Genomic DNA, 16,923 nt, shown 5'->3' on the forward strand with positions numbered 1-16,923 from the left:
ACCCGCCATCGCGGAGGCGTCGTTCGCTAAGGAGGATTCTCAAAATTGGTCTTCACGAAATCGAGAAAAATAATGTGCTACTCAAGAAATCGCACAGTTTGTGAAGATTTATAACACGTTCCGTGTTTTAGGCTGTTTCAATAGTAGAATAGTTATTTGGTGCGAATACTACTACTACTACTACTACTATGATAATCTACATAGGCATCCTGCCACCATTATACTTATTTTAGCGTGTGTTGCCCTCTGATTCGAGACCACTTGTAAATGTTTGCATATATGCGGTTTACCGCCGCACAAGCGGCCATTCTTCAATCTGGTCACAAACTACTCGGGCTGGAAACATTGTTTGGACGCATAGGCGATACCCAACCCTGCCGGTTGATGACCTGCGAGGGGTGGAAACAAAGTAAGTATATAATATAGTTGAGAAAGTAGCGCAGTCTTCCCTCCCGAAGCTGAAAAAAGAGGGTCGTGGGCGTTCCCAACCCTGACGTCACTCACGGGACAGTCACTGACCTTTCTGCTTGTTATAGGATCTTCATTTGTGTGAGGGAACGTTGCCTTGTTTCCTTTTTCTGTAGCTCTTGTGTGATAGTGGAGAATTTTTTCCAACAACAATAACATTTCAGGAAATGTGCTGTTGCTTTGTGCCCGAACAACGCAAGAAATACAGTAGGACAGGCACGTATCCAAGCAAAAGTTTTCGGTTTAAACTAGATAAAATGAGTGATTTTGGTTTCTTGTGGTGTGGAATAAGATAATGTGACGGTAATTTAAGGAGAGAAATAATTATCAAGGCAAGACGGAGAATGTTCTGTAAACCTGTTATTGATAATAGCACGCATCCAAAGTGGGGTATAGGGGGCTTTTCAGTTTACATTAGATAAAATTAGGCTTTCGGCTTCGTCAATAATATAACAATAATTTAAGTAGAGAAATAATTACCGAGAAAAGACTGAGAATGTTCTATAACCCTGTTATTGTTACTAGCTCATATCCAAGATGGGGATCTGGTGGCTCGAGTTCCATCAGGTAATTTTTCAGTTTACACTACATAAAATTAGGTTTTTATCTTCTTGAATAATATGACGATAATTTAAGGAGACAAATACTTATGAAAGCAAGACGGAGAATTACCCTGTTGTCAGTGGCGGTCCCTCCATGGAACAAAGGGAACAGGCTGTTCCCTTCTACTTATCGCCCTTTTTAGCTATTTAAATTATCTATGATTACATAATAAGAACACTTCTTTCTTCCGAAATCAACACGCCGAAGAAAAACTTTCACCGATACTTGACGATTGTTTACTTCATCTACCCTCGTCGTCCCACCCTCTGCAGTCTGATGCCGAGTATTTCCGACCACGTTCGAAGGTAAACGATCCTCATGGTGCCACCGCCCACCACGGAAGCTGAACTCTCTAGCTGTTCCCTACGAGAGACATAGCGAATTCGTTTTCCTTCGAGTTTTTGGAATGTGCTAAAGTTTAATTGCGTCGTAGTGATGGTTTTGAGTGTAGTAAGTCTATAGTTTCCTAATCTCATTGCAGAATTGCGTCTGCCAGTCATAACAAACTGGAAAAATCTTCTACAGCCTAAGCGTCTGTTAATGCCTTGGCTAAATGCTGCGAAATAGCTTCCGAGGGAACAGCTCGCATCCTCCTGTTCCAACAGCCCCAAGACGCACGCAGCGGCAGGACAAAAAAGCGAATGTTGCGAGCATAGGGTTGTGAATGTTGTACAGTGGAATCCATGAGTATTACCGTGCAAATTGTCCATGACTATTTTCATTAATCTTTCTCTTACATTCTATGTGTTTTTAAGCGCTGGATTTTTATCTATGCTGGTGCAGAAGTTGCCAACAGCTTGTTTTGAGTTTTCTTTTAATTCTTGAAGCTCTTATTGGGTCAAACAAAGTGCACGAACATGGTGATGGACAATTTGCACGGTAATACTCATGGATCCCACTGTACATGATCGACCGGCTGGAGACGAAAGCTTTTAGTTAATTGAACTTTACAGAAAAGACAACAAACCAACACCTATCCTAACCGAATTAAAAACTAAAACGAAATCGTACACAAGGCATTTTCAAACAAGTTACTACAACTCTGTAAAATGATTAACTGGATACTCTCTTCCAGTGGCAAATTATTGTTGTCCTTGTTTGTTCCCGAGAAGGGAGTTCGGAACAGTTCGGGTTTTGTCACAATTTCTACAAATCTAGCGGACGTCACTCATAAATTGATTTTATTAATTTTTTTCTTTGTTGCGCATCAACAATTTTGTTTTTAATGTTTTCTTTACATTATATCATATTTGCTTTAACATTGGTATTGTTATAATTTTAACGTGCTTCATGTATGTCACTTCTGACAATTTGTAACATATGTATCGTATGTTTATTTGGTTCATTTCAACAAGGGTTGAATTTTACTTGGTCTACTGTATTATATTACGACAGGTATGGGAGGGGAGGGGACAAGTGCAGGTCACCTGTTCCCCTACCTGATTTAGCACCGCAACCCACTGCCTGTTGTTGATAATATTGCACGTAAACTTTACTTGAGCTTTCAGTGTTGTCGCAGTGAACTTGAGCACTATGTAGAGACTTGTCAGTATTTGGAAGCTGCACAACAAAGGTAGCTCCACACGAAGGGCGATTCGTTGTAATTTCTAATCTCTGGAAGACGCAAGAGGGAATGTTCTTGAACAAGAGGAGTCGAAGTACTGGCAATATCTATGAATCGTTTATCTGCGGAACATTCTAGAATATAATGAGGATATAAATATGCGTTAATTAGAACCATTCCTAAATAGATATTCTTTGACAGGACCTTGGATCCAATGAGAAAAATGGCGTTGTTTCTGACTTCATTTCCTTTTAAGCGTTCAATTCAAGGACTTGTTCATGATTTATTTGATCATGTACAAGGCGCTTTACTTCAGTCTCCAATACGAAATCATAAAAACTTCTGGTGACTTGATTTCAAAAGATGTGTCCGAGATAACGAGGGGCGTTCCCAGGATTTTCGGAAGGGAGAGTGGTTACGTATACTATTTTTGGTGGTCAGTCCTCATTTTGCCATCTTTTCCTGTCTTTGACGTTCAAATGAGGCTATGACCCCACCAACCTTCCCTTCGGCACATCACTGGAGATAAATAAGTAAGCATTTAACCATATTGGGAGACGAAACACTAGATGTGTTGAGAACGGAAGGATTTTCACTGTGCATTACTTGTTTCGCGATCCAGCTGTATTCTAGAAGACTTCCTTTGTTTCGTGCCGATGTGTGAGAAGACTGCGAAAGCTGTGACAGACAATTTTGAACATTTGCGAGTGCTTAGGCCTGAATATGAACAATTTGGTGGGTTTCTGCTTTTATAAGAGCTGCAAACATGGGAGGACAAGACACATTAGTAGTGTTCAGGCTCGAATCAGAGAGAAATATTCGAGAACTGTCTGTGTCCAGTTCGCAGCCCACAGCTTGAATCTCGCGTTGTCGAGTGGATTGTCCATCTCGTGTATGTGTAACAGCTTCGTAAAAGCACTTCTGGTACACAGATGGCTTGATCCTGATCAGATGAAATTGACAAACTCACATACTGAGATGGTTCCAGCACACAAAGTTATAGCATGGAAACAGAGGAGTCGAGTGGTAAAAAATGTCCCGATATCACGTTCTCATTAAAATGAGAGCCTTAAACAGTGGCGACGATTTAGGGGATAGTTGCTCCCCATTTTTTTGCCTCCACACTATGTCCTCTTAATGCTAAGCCTTGTCTGCCAAGATAAAGTAAACTTTCCTTGCAACCCGCCCCCCCCCCCTTCCCCCGTTTTAGAACCAAATTACCACCACTGGCCTTAAACATACAATACCCCTTAAAAATAATGTTCACCCATCTCCCCGAAAGGAATTCCTGGATACGTGCCTGGGTGTAAGCTCATTTTCGTTCCTAAAGGATCCGATTACGTGCAAGATGTGGGTTTCAAAGTGAAGAGATTAGATCCTGTTAAAACCAAAACAGCGACAGTGTGCTCATCGCATTTTCTGGATGCCGATTACGAACGGAACTTAAAAGCAGAACTGCTGAGTATTATTACCTGTAGACCGCAGCTTAATAGAAACGCTGTACCATGTTTAAATTTGCATGGTTGTGTGGTGAATTGTAGTAGTGTTCAATAGCCAAATGGCATAATTGATCGGAGTTTACGTGCCAATAAACGCCAGATTCGAAAGCGAGCAGTGGACACACTTGAAGAGTTGTCTCCTCGCAAAGGAATTTGCATGGCACATAATTCAGAGACTTTGAGTACTGGAAATATACCCAATATACCCAATCTCCAACAAGATAGTGTGTTGGAAACTCTGAAAAAGAAATTAAAATGTGCTGAAGAACAAATAAAGAAACTGCAAACACTGCAGGATGAAAGTGCTAAAAAAGTAACTTTTGGATTATAAACATGGAAGTTGTAATGTCTCGGCCCCAGTGATTTATCCAACAACTTCCCCCTAACACCCCACACAATGTTTTAAAAAGGACAACTTGGTGGTCATTTTGGCTCTAAGTATTACTTTTCACCCCCATAAACACGAATTTACACACTCAAACAGAACATTCTGAACAAACCTCTGCTCCACCTCCGAGCCGGCTTTCCCGCTTTTCATTACATGTTAATTCTATTGATAATTCGACCTTCAGCGACACAGTTTACTAGATATAGTCTGCTCTATACATATACATTTACTTATACACACACACTAGAACATTCATTCGATTTTTAAAACAAATTTATTTCCGAAAACACGGAAGAAGTGTGAGTAGTTGTATTGATGATATTATAAGGACAACAAGTGATGAGCCCCCCTCAGGCAGATTTGGCTACACTTAAACCTAGCTCAACATGCCCATATGAGTTTTTTGCTCAAGTGTAGCACCCCGTCTAACCCAAGATTTTTGTAAAAATGCCCTCGGGAATTTCCCGAAGCTACAGTGTACAAATGATGAGCCCCCTCAGATTGATTTGTCCATACTTACAAAAGTTGCATCAGCCAGATTTTTGTCCATAAGCTTGTTAAAAATATGCCTTTTTTTGATTTTGTTTTGGATACACTTGAAATTAAGTCAAAATCCCACACCACCTACACATATTTACTTCCGGTTTAAGTTCAATTGGATACCAGGTTCAATTTGTTTATCTAATATTAAAACAATGTAATATGCAGAGATTTTCTAGAATTGCTCTGTAACTCTCTCATTTCTTACATCATAAACATATGATTTTTCCCCTATAAGAATAACACTACATATGGTGTCATCGGGGAGTGTTTCGTGGAATTCACAGATAATTTTAATAAAAACTCTCTGGCTGATGCAACTTTTGTAAGTATGGACAAATCAATCTGAGGGGGCTCATCATTTGTACACTGTAGCTTCGGGAAATTCCCGAGGGCATTTTTACAAAAATCTTGGGTTAGACGGGGTGCTACACTTGAGCAAAAAACTCATATGGGCATGTTGAGCTAGGTTTAAGTGTAGCCAAATCTGCCTGAGGGGGGCTCATCACTTGTTGTCCTTATAATATCATCAATACAACTACTTGTGCGAATTTCTATGCCGTTGCTGGTGCTCGTGGTTTACGAATGGTTCCGAAGTTTTCCGAACGCCAGACTGCACTTCCCTGTGGAAAGGCCTCTCCCGAGAAACATCGAAGTGATCGGATCCTACCATCCTACGCTGACACCCAGGCGGGCCTCATGGTGGAATGGGCGGGTCTCATGCGTTGCGTACAATGCAATCGCGTGTTGGAGGTCACCGCTGAGACGGCAGCGGTAGTAAGAAACATTGACAAATGCTCGCAGACACACTGTTGCACTAAGCATTTCCATACATGCATGTCATTCCCAAAGTACCCATCCTCCCCCCCTAAATAACCCTTCGACTGTTCCGATTTACGGGGCGCAGTGATGGCGTCGTCGACTTGTAATCAACGGTGGAGGCACATAGTGGTTCAGATCCATCTTGAAAACTGTAGGTCCAGTCCCGATTAGCCTTACTGAGCATAAAGTGGACTTACAAAATAAAATCAATCAATGTTCCACGCTACAACACCAGGGTTCTTGGTTTCGAATCCAGAAATGGGCGTTGTTTGTGCTTCATCGATTTCGCAGTTAGCCGAAAGTGGGCAGAAAGTGACGCTAAATAATAAATACCAAGTCAAATCTTATCTCGTCAATGCAATCATATTTCAAAATACCCGTTCGTTGTAGAATTAGAAATTCACAGTTTTTTAAGGGGGTTAGTTTCTCGAGTCATGGCGTGTGTTCCCATTCATCAGGTGATACCTTAACTGAGGCGGCGCCAAAGGGGGCCCCTAGGCGGTCACGGCCACAAAATCAGCGGGCCCAAACTGTTAATATGTAATTCGCAAATTTTGCTATAAAAATAAAACGAAAATGCATAGATAGTGACCTATATATATTTGATGATGCATCCCACCTAAATGTTTGACACCCCCACCCACAACGGAAAGTGTGGTGCTGCCACTGTAAATTTTGATGTGAAATAGAGAAACAAATATTTGCAGGAAACCCACGAGTTTTGTCGTGTTTCTTTGCATCCTGTGCATATATGCTGTATAATTACAGATTAAGCTTTACTTGAAATGAACTTATAGAATGGAATACTTGATCGCTTGATATTAATAAGAAAAGAGATTAGTGTATAACACTCGAAAGGAAAGTGGAATGATTTTCTATCAATGTCTTAGTTTTCCCTCTATTCTCTTGTGCTGTCACCCTGTAATCATGAACCTGGGGTTGGATTCCCAGCGGCGCATTCTCCTCTACTTTTCCTTCATCTTCGCTTTTCTTCCTCTTCTCTTTCGCTTTATTATTCTTGCTCTTCTCTCCTCTATTTTCTTGTCACGCTTTTTTCCATCTTTTTGCTCTGCTCCTCTTATTTGTGCTTTTCTTCGCTCTTCTGCTTCATTTTTCTACTTCTGTCTTTAATTTACTTCGTTCGTTTTTCTTTCTCTCTCTCTCGTTCTTTTTTTGCTTCATTTTTCTCCTACCTCGTTCTTTTTTTTGCAGACTAACGAGCTTCTGGCGTGTGAACTCACAGTCAGTAGAATCATCTGTTGGACACTTGTGCTGTCCTTTCCTTGTGTGTTTGTAGTTATCCTTACATCCATTTCATCTTACGACCAAAGATCCTCATCTTCGCGATTACCCAAAAGTGGCAGAAAGGCGAAAACTTCGATCTTTTCATGTACCTCGTTATTTTTTCCTATCACGTCCTTTCCTTCTACCTCGCTCTTTTCTTATAATTCGTTCTTTTCTTCTAGCCTACTTCGTTCTTCTGCCTCGATCTCTTTCTTCTACTTCGTTCTTCTGCCTCGATCTTTTCTTCTACTTCGTTCTTCTGTCTCGCTCTTTTCTTCTACTTCGTTCTTTTGTCTCGATCTTTTCTTCTACTTCGTTCTTCTGTCTCGCTCTTTTCTTCTACTTCGTTCTTCTGTCTCGCTCTTTTCTTCTACTTCGTTCTTCTGCCTCGATCTTTTCTTCTACTTCGTTCTTCTGTCTCGCTCTTTTCTTCTACTTCGTTCTTTTGTCTCGATCTTTTCTTCTACTTCGTTCTTCTGCCTCGCTCTTTTCTTCTACTTCGTTCTTCTGCCTCGATCTTTTCTTCTACTTCGTTCTTCTGTCTCGCTCTTTTCTTCTACTTCGTTCTTCTGTCTCGCTCTTTTCTTCTACTTCGTTCTTCTGCCTCGATCTTTTCTTCTACTTCGTTCTTCTGTCTCGCTCTTTTCTTCTACTTCGTTCTTCTGCCTCGATCTTTTCTTCTACTTCGTTCTTCTGTCTCGCTCTTTTCTTCTACTTCGTTCTTTTGTCTCGATCTTTTCTTCTACTTCGTTCTTCTGTCTCGCTCTTTTCTTCTACTTCGTTCTTCTGTCTCGCTCTTTTCTTCTACTTCGTTCTTCTGCCTCGATCTTTTCTTCTACTTCGTTCTTCTGTCTCGCTCTTTTCTTCTACTTCGTTCTTTTGTCTCGATCTTTTCTTCTACTTCGTTCTTCTGCCTCGATCTTTTCTTCTACTTCGTTCTTCTGTCTCGCTCTTTTCTTCTACTTCGTTCTTCTGTCTCGCTCTTTTCTTCTACTTCGTTCTTCTGCCTCGATCTTTTCTTCTACTTCGTTCTTCTGTCTCGCTCTTTTCTTCTACTTCGTTCTTTTGTCTCGATCTTTTCTTCTACTTCGTTCTTCTGTCTCGATCTTTTCTTCTACTTCGTTCTTCTCCTAATAGCGCATTTAGCTTTTCTTGCTCATTTTCTCCATTTCTCAGGAGTCGGTTTGTTTATTTGATTTGGTGTTTTAAGCAGGGGCGGCCGGCGGCAACTATGATGGGTAGTGCCAACGTGATCAAGTAAATAGAAAAAAAAAACTCCGCAATGCCCCCCCGCCCCCTCCTTGAGGTTGCGCCACTGGCTAAGATGTTTATCCTCGTTTGGTAAAGTGGAAAACAACGTGTGTTTAAGTAATAACGTACTAATCCGATTCATCTTCACTCACTAACCTATCTTTATACACTACAGGACACTTCCCTAAAAATATAACAATTACAAGAGGAAAGGAAAAACAAATCCTATCACCTTCTCCTCCCCCATGCACACGTATTCTAACTGGATGTCGAAAATATCTTTGTTATGAAAAGAAGTTGTCGAAATGCCAAAGGAAACTCGCATCATCATAGGATTTTTTACTTTTATATTTTAAAAAAGTCTGGATGGCCCTCTTGGTGCATTTATCTATTATCAAGAATGTTCATTTAACTTTGGAAAAATATTAGGTTCGTTTCTCCAAAAGTAGGCAGAAATTACTTCCCCAACGGGTCTTACAAACCAGTCGTATTTAGCGACTTTTTTTTTCTGAAGGTGGCAACTGTGTCGTGTCAACACTGCGAACGTTCCCTCGCCAGTCCAGGCGAAGACGGGCACGGTTTCTTATGGGCTAACCCCGCCCCCTGTCACTTTGTTCTCGGCTCATGGTGGAAATCCAAACAGCTGGTGATGCAGTGAGGAGGTTGGGGCGGTCGTCACGTCAGCTTGACCGATCAGGGAGGTGCAGTCTGGCGTTCGGAAAAGTTCGGAACCATTCGTAAACCTCCACGGATGACGTCAGCCACGGGACATGTCAAAGACGAGCACCAGCAACTTCATAGGAATTCACACTTCTTCCGTGTTTTCGGAAATAAATTTGTTATAAAATCGAATGAATGTTCTAGCGTGTGTATATAAATAAATGTATATGTATAGAGCAGACTATATCTAGTAAACTGTGTCGCTGAAGGTCGAATTATCAATAGAATTAACATGTAATGAAAAGCGGGAAAGCCGGCTCGGAGGTGGAGCAGAGAGGTTTGTTCAGAATTTTCTATTTGAGTGGTGTAAATTCGTGTTTATGGGGGTGAAAAGTTATACTTAGAGCCAAAATGACCACAAAGTTGTCCTTTTTAAAACATTGCGTGGGGTGTTAGGGCGAAGATGTTGGATAAATCACTGGGGCCGAGATATTACAACTTCATGTTTATAATCCAAAAGTTACTTTTTTAGCACTTTCATCCTGCAGTGTTTGCAGTTTCTTTATTTGTTCTTCAGCACATTTTAATTTCTTTTTCAGAGTTTCCAACACACTATCTTGTTGGAGATTGGGTATATTGGGTATATTTCCAGTACTCAAAGTCTCTGAATTATGTGCCATGCAAATTCTTTTGCGAGGAGACAACTCTTCAAGTGTGTCCACTGCTCGCTTTCGAATCTGACGTTTATTGGCACGTAAACTCCGATCAATTATGCCATTTGGCTATTGAACACTACTACAATTCACCACACAACCACGCAAATTTAAACATGATACAGCGTTTCTATTAAGCTGCGGTCTACAGGTAATAATACTCAGCAGTTCTGCTTTTAAGTTCCATTCGTAATCGCTTACAGAAAATGCGATGAGCACACTGTCGCTGTTTTGGTGTTAACAGGATCTAATCTCTTCACTTTGAAACCCACATCTTGCATGTAATCGGATCCTTTAGGAACGAAAAATAGCTTACACCCAGGCACGTATCCAGGAATTCCTTTCGGCGAGGTGGGTGAACACCATTTTTTTAAGGGGTATTTTATGTTTAAGGCCAGTGGTGGCAATTTGGTTCTAAAACTGGGGGGTTTGCAAGGAAAGTTTACTTTCTCTTGGTAGACAAGGCTTAGCATTAGGAGGACATAGTGTGGAGACAAGAAAATGGGGAGCAACTATCCCCTAAATCGTCTTCTAGAATACAGTTGGATCGCGAAACAATTAATTGAAAACCCTTCCGTTCCCAACACATCTAATGTTTCGTCTCCCAGTATGGTTAAATGCTTACTTATTTATCTCCAGTGATGTGCCCAAGAGAGGGTTGGTGGGGTCATAGCCCCATTTGAACGTCAAAGACAGGAAAAGATGGCTAAATGAGAACTGACCACCAAAAATAGTATACGTAACCACTTTCCCTTCCGAAAATTCTGGGAACGCCACTCGTTATCTCGGACAGATTTTTTGAAATCAAGTCCCCAGAAGTTTTTTCGATTTCGTATTGGAGACCAGTAGTGGTATTGACTGTATTATAAACCCGAGAAAGTATGAACCCCCCTCAAGCAGATTTACCTACACTTAAAACAAGCTCAACATGAGCATATGAGCTTTTTGCTCAAGTGTGGAACCCCCTCTAATCCAAGATTTTTGTAAAAAATGCCCTCGGGAATTTCTCAGAAAGTATGAACCCCCTCAGATTGATTTGCTCATACTTACAAAAGTTGCATCAGCTTGATTGTTGTCCATAAACTTGTCAAAAATATGCCCCTCTTGATATTATATGATATCTTAAGTGTAGTAACTGATACAGTGCCCTAGCAGGTATAGATTTCAAAATTCTGCCCGGGGCAGTTCTCAACTTGTCTGCATCGGTGCTGGAAAATCAATTGCCCGTGCAGTTCCTTGCACGGTGCTGGGAAATATTATTGACCGGGCAGACGGTGCGAGGAAATATTATTGACCGGGCAGACGGTGCTAGGAAATATTAACCAGGCAATTCCTCGCACGGTGCTGGAAAATCAATTGCCCGGGCAGTTCCTCGCACGGTGCTGGGAAATATTATTGACCGGGCTTCCTCGCACGGTGGTACGCGCGAGATGTGCGCACGGCTCGTTGGCTGCCTGTAGGAAGCCCCAGCCTGGGGAATCAATTGCCGGTACTTGGATATAGCTATCAGCCACTATATTTTTATTTTGAACACAGCACTTAAAACTAAGCCAAGATGCACCCCCACCACCCCCACCCACACCCCCACATACCCCCACCCCCACACCCCCACCCCCACCCACACCTACACACCCACACCCACCCACATCCATACATATTTACTTCCCGGCACACTTCTATTGCATCATGTTGTGCAATATTAATTGATTAAATGGTTATGACATAATGTGCTAATGTGGTGTTTTCTAATTAGCTAAAGCAAGCAAGGTATTGATTGGTCCGACAAAACTATATAAGCCAGGGCACAGTGCAGATTCTTCACCATTGCTGGATCGGCAGTGGAACCCACATCGCGGGGGATAGAACCTGAACAGGCTCCACCAAAGTATAGGAGACTTGAAGCATATAATTTGGCGGAATAACCCAAGTAAGGTCATAGAAACAATATACACTAATACAATAAAAGCCAATTTTTGGCAGGGGGGGAAAGCCCAAAGTGGTTCCTAAATACAAAATAATTAATATCTCAAGAACTAATTGACATAGAGCTATGCAGTTTTTTTGTCTGTACTAAACCCAACTAATATTTTTTATTAAGCATAGAATTTTGATCATAGAAACAATATACACTGATACAATAAAAGCCAATTTTTGGCAGGGGGTCAAAGTGGTTCCTAAATACAAAATCTCAAGAACTAATTGACATAGAGCTATGCAGTTTTTTTGTCTGCACTGAACCCAACTGATATTTTTTATCCAGTATAGAGTTTTGGTTTGATTCCCAAGAAATTGTATATAAATACCAAAGCCAAAAATATTAAGTGTATACACACATATACACATACACATACAGACAGTATAGTGCTGAACCCAACTGATATATTTTATCCAGCATAGAATTTTGAATTCCCAGGAAATTGTATATAATAAACAACAACAAAAATGCCGAATCAAAAATATTGCAATCAGTGTAATAAAAATATATCCAGCCCCAATTGGGCTAAGCACCAAAAGATTTGTAATCCGGACAAATACAGAACTCCCACAAAAATATGCCCCAAATGCAATAGAAAATATAACATGGAATATTTCACATATAAACATAAAGATACTTGCTCTGCACAGTCATCAACATTGCCCCCACAACCATCCACATCTGGTCTGAAAAGAAAGCATGAAGCACCTCTTAATGCTGGACCTGCAAAGCAGCCACGCCATGCACCCATCCATAGCAGTTTTAATGCCCAACTTAGGGATTATCGGTTTGTATCAGAGCCAAGATGTGGCATTGAGAATTTTTTGAACAGTATAAATTCTGATCTGCAGGCAATTCTAAATGCACAAAATGGCTCTTATAAGCTGTCCCTCAAATTGTATACTCAATATAAGAAACCAAACGGCACAAAATTTACACAGCCCCACATAACAGAAACTGTACCGGTATATTCAAATGCAAATTCAGACAGAATAATAAGCAGGTTGATAGATCAATTGAATATTAAACACTCTGAATTTGCGGCAAAAGAGTCTGGATGGAGCCTATGCGGCTCTCCACACAGGCTCTATGTTAATATTTCTGAATTCAGCCCATTACAAGGATCTACATATCTGCCATTACCTGATAATATTAAAAACAGAAGAGCCGTGGTTAATATAGAAAATACCGACCAGAAATGCTTTTTGTGGTGTATTTTAGCTGCTTTGTTTCTAGTTTCAAGGCATCCTGAGAGAATAACTTATTACAAACAACATGAACATCTTTTTGACGATGCAATGGAGGGTTTGGAATATCCAATGTTAGTTCAGAATATTGATAAATTTGAAAAAAGGGCCCGGGATATCAATGGCAAACAATTATCTATTAATGTATTTATTTGTTCCACTGGCAATTGCTTGATAGCACCTCTCAGAATCAGTACATTTGATGATGATTCTGCTGTTCCGATTGATCTGCTCTTAATTGAAGGGGATAGCACATATCATTACACTCTGATACATAATCTTGAAGCCTTAGTCAGAACACAATTAGACAAATCCAATACAATATTCAAGTTGTGCAGAAGATGTTTAACTGTATTTTATGGTCAAAAAATGGTGAATGGGGTTCGGGAAGAGAGTGCAGAAATTGCAAAAAACAAGTTAATTGAGCATCTGAAATACTGTGGGAACCATAAACCTGTTCATATGGTGATGCCCAATCCAAGTGAAAAAGCAAAATTCAATAAGTTTGATGCCTTGTTGGAACACCCAGCATATATTGTCTGTGATTTTGAATCGAACCTCAAACCTCTTGCATTCTGCAATCCAGACCCTGAAGAATCTTCATTTACACCATACCAGCTACATGAACCTTCCAGCTTTTGTTATGTGATTGTACAGGATGGTGTTGTTACTAAAAAAGATTCATACATGGGACCAGATGCCATCAAAATATTTGCACATAGAATAGAAAATGAGTGCTGTGACATAGCATCTAACATCTTATTAAAATCAAAACCTATGTTGCCTTTAACAGAGAAACAGATTGAAGATTTCAACAATGCAGAAAAATGCCCGGTATGTGATTCTGAATTTTCAGATACAAATATCAAGGTGAAACACCATTCTCATACAGATGGTAAATTCTTAATGGCCCTGTGTAATAGCTGTAATATTAAGATCAAGAGACCAAAATTTGTCCCCATATTTTGCCATGGAGCATCCAATTATGATTTCCATCATTTGATCAGGTACGAGGGGTTCGACAAGCAGAATTTAAATATTTTAGCTGAAAATGATGAGAAATATATATCTATTAGCAAGATAATTAAAGTTAATGGTGTTTCTATTCACATAAGATTTCTTGATTCTTACAGAATTTTATCTGCTAGCCTGGCTACACTGGCCACTCAATTATCTGATGATCAATTCAAAATCACATGTGCCTTGTTTCCAAATCAGGACCTGAAATTAATTAGGCGGAAGGGTGTATATCCATATGACTATGTTACAGATTTTTCTAAATTTGATGAGTGTTCTCTGCCACCACAAGAAGAGTTTTACAGCAAAATCAGAGGATCTGGAATCACTGATGAAGATTATCACCATGCTCAGTTGATGTGGAACAATTTAAAATGCCAGACATTTGGTGATTATCACATGGCATATTTGAAACTTGATGTCACTCTCTTAGCTGATATATTGCAGGCATTCAGAAAATCTTCTATGCAAAATTATGGACTGGACCCAGTGTATTTTTTCAGTGCCCCGGGCCTAGCATGGGATGCAATGTTTTTAAACACCAAAAAGCAATTGGATCTGATCCAAGATCACGATATGTACTTGTTTATGGAACAATGTATAAGGGGAGGCATGGTGCAATGTTCTCAGAGATATGCCAGAGCAAATAACAAATATATGCCTGATTATAATCCAGAATTGCCATCAAATTATATAGTGTATGTGGATGCAAACAGCCTCTATGGTTCTGCTATGATGCAAAAACTGCCATATGCAGGGCTTGAATGGCTCGAAGATTTCAATATTGAAGGTTTTAAGAATTTTGATGACAGTAATTATGGCCTTTTCTTAGAGGTTGATGTGAGAATTCCTGATGATTTGCACAACAAATTTTCTGATCTGCCCCCAATTCCTGAGGTTCAGTGCTCACCTGGCTCTAAACAGAAGAAGCTCATGATGACACTGGAGCCAAAACAAGGCTATGTCACATATTACAAAAACCTCCAGTTCCTGATGAAACATGGTGTTCAAGTAACCAAAGTTAGAAAAGTTTTGAGGTTCAGGCACTCAGAATGGTTGAAACCATATATTAATACAAACACGGAGCTTCGAACATCTGCAAAGAGCCAATTTGATAAGGGCTTGTTTAAATTGATGGTCAATTCTGTATATGGCAAAACAATTGAAAATGTCAGAAAACATACCGATGTTAAAATAATTACTGACCCCAGTCTGAGCAAAAAATTGGTTGCAAAGCCTAATTTCAATTACAGAAGAATTTATGATGAGCACATGGCACTTTTCAACATGAAAAAAACAAAGATCAAGTTTGATAAACCTATTTATGTAGGGGCTGCGATATTGGAATTGGCCAAATTACATATGTTAAAGCTCTATTATGATGTGTTGAAACCTTTTTATAAGGATCGTGTAAAATTGATGTACATGGACACGGATAGTTTTATTCTTGATATTAAAACAGAAGATGTTTATCAAGATATGACCCAGCCTGAATTGTTTAAATATTTTGACACCAGTGAACATACAAAGATTCAACACCACCACAACAAAAAAGTGCCTGGCAAGTTAAAAGATGAGACACTTGGTGATGTTATTGTGGAATTTGCTGGGTTAAGTGCCAAGATGTACAGTTTTAAAACATGTAGTGCTGTTGTCAAAAAGGCCAAGGGCATTGGCAAAGTAACTGTGGAAAAAGAGCTCCAATTTGAAGATTATAAAAATTGCCTCAAATCATGTAGCACAACCAAAACATCAGAATCCAGAATTCAGAGTGTGGATCACTTGCTGACTAGCAATATTGTAAGAAAAGTGGCTCTGGACCCACATGATGATAAGAGATGCATTTTATCATGTAGCATACATACTTTACCATGGGGTCATTGTGATTTGAAAAATGGGAATCAATGCCCAATTACAGAGCATGATTTGGAATAAATAAACATGCCTATGAACTTATTTGGGTTCAAAAAACAGGCTATTATGGAGCTGCCAACACCACAAGCCTCTCCTGATATGCTGTCTAAGCTGAGTGGCTTGTTAATTATTCATCTGAACAGCATACTTACAGATATTGATGATGAAACAGGCAAAACATTGTACATATTTAACAATAATTTAAATCATTACCAATTACCTGTAGGTGGGCAATTGCAATTTATTACAACTCCTGAGGGTGATGTTAAAATTTCAGTAGGGAGAAATATTTACAGAATTAAGCACTCAAACATGGTTTCTGGCACTGTTTATACTGTTTCTGCTGGTGACTGCTTATATATTGAGGTCCCGGGATCATATGATAAGCTTATACCCTTTTTTATAGAATTAAGAATCAGATACTCTATAATAAATAACCAATAAATCAAAATGCCTAATGATATTTTTGGCCATACAAGACATGAAGATCACAGTGATGAGATTCTGATGCTTGATGTCAGAGTCAAGAAATTAAGAAGTGATTTACAAGCTTTACAAACCACACTGAATGCCAGTCTTCAATTAGAAATTACAAATTTGCAATCACAATGCATGGACCCTCTTCTTAAAATTGATTCTGAACTCAAATTGCTGCTTCAGAAATATACTGACCTGGCCACATTGGATAATTTTCAAAGTTTAGAAGAGGCTGTAGCAGCTCTTCAAGCCAAATTTAAGACCCAGGCCACCAACTCTGAGCAATTGAAACAACAATTGGAAGAGCAGATAAATAATGTCCAGACACAGCTCCAAACAATTGTCAAAAGCATAAAATCACAAGAAGATTTTGATCTAGTGATTTCCACTCTAAAGGAACAGATTCAGTCACTCCAGATACCTAATCTGGACCCTCTGAACAATGCCATAGCCGAGGTTAAAGAAAAAATTGAGACACTTGAAAATTTTATGAACAACTTG

The 16,923-nt window shown here is 39.7% G+C and overlaps 1 long non-coding RNA gene across 3 annotated transcripts in view; it reads left to right on the forward strand.

Moving 5' to 3' along the window:
* Positions 1 to 16,923, forward strand: part of LOC145989781 (uncharacterized) — a 543,271-nt gene that overhangs the window by 431,260 nt on the left and 95,088 nt on the right. The gene's annotated exons all lie outside the window — the stretch shown is intronic.

The sequence above is a fragment of the Lepisma saccharinum genome, chromosome 7 (genome assembly GCF_977018435.1).
Source record: "Lepisma saccharinum chromosome 7, izLepSacc3.1, whole genome shotgun sequence".
In the NCBI taxonomy this organism is placed as follows: domain Eukaryota; kingdom Metazoa; phylum Arthropoda; class Insecta; order Zygentoma; family Lepismatidae; genus Lepisma; species Lepisma saccharinum.